The following is a 1,259-nucleotide window of genomic DNA, read 5'->3' on the forward strand; positions in this document are numbered from 1 at the left end:
AAAAAAAAAAAAAAGAGATGAGGTCTGGCTCTGTCACCCAGGCTGGAGTGTAGTGGCATGATCATGGCTCACTGTAACTACTTCAAACTCCTGGGCTCAAGTGATCCTCCTACCTCAGCCTCCCAAGCAGCTGGGACTATAGGCGTGTGCCACCATGCCAGGCTAATTTTTATTTATTTTATTTTATTTTTCTTGAGGCAGAGTCTCACTTTGTCACCCTCAGTAGAGTGCTGCAGCACTCGTAGCTCATAGCAACCTAAAACTCTTGGGTTCAAAGCAATTTTCTTGCCTCAGCCTCCCTAGTAGCTGGGACTACATGTGCCCACCACAATGCCTAGCTATTTTTTAGAAATGGGGTCTAACTCTTGCTCAGGCTGGTCTAGAACTCCTGAGCTCAGGCAATCCACTCGCCTCGACCTCCCGGAGTGCTAGGATAACAGACGTAAACCACCACACCTGGCCAAGCAAATTTTTACATTTTTTGTGGAGACAGGATCTCACTATGTTGCCTAGGCTGGCCTCAAACTCCTGGCCTGAAGCACTCCTCCAGCCTCAGCCTCCCAACATGCTGCAATTACAGACGTGAGCTACCGTGACCAGCCTGTCTTTTCCTTAATTCAACATTCCCTTACTTGCTACAAACCTTGGACTGTTTTCCAAAGTTATGACACAAAGTTTTTGCTTGTTTTATATTTCTGTGAGGGGAAGAAAGGTTGAAGATGCCTACTCTACCATCTTGCCCATAATGTTTTAAATATGCCTACTCCCCAAATATATATGTGAAATAAAAACATGTAGGAGAATTGCTTGAGGACAAAAGTTCAAGACCAGACTGGGAAATATAGCAAGACCCCATGTCTTTTTCTTTCTTTCTTTCTTTCTTTTTTTTTTTTTTTTTTTCGTGACAGAGTCTCAAGCTGTTGCCCTGGGTAGAGTGCCATGGCATCATAGCTCACAGCAACCTCAAACTCTTGGGCTTACGTGATTCTCTTGCCTCAGCCTCCCAAACAGCTGAGACTATAGGCACCCACCACAATGCCCGGCTATTTTTTGGTTGTAGTTGTCATTGTTGTTTGGCAGGCCCGGGCTGAGTTTGAACCCCCCAGCTCCAGTGTATGTAGCTGGCGCCCTAGCCTCTGAGCTACCGGCGCCAAGCTGCAAGACCCCATTTCTACGAACAATTTAAAAATTAGCCAGGTGTGGTAGTATATTCCTGTACTCCCAGCTACTCAGGAGGCTGAGGCAGAAGGATCACTTGA

This window comes from Otolemur garnettii, unplaced genomic scaffold (assembly GCF_000181295.1).
Source record: "Otolemur garnettii isolate 467f Iridium unplaced genomic scaffold, OtoGar3 scaffold00105, whole genome shotgun sequence".
In the NCBI taxonomy this organism is placed as follows: Eukaryota; Metazoa; Chordata; class Mammalia; order Primates; family Galagidae; genus Otolemur; species Otolemur garnettii.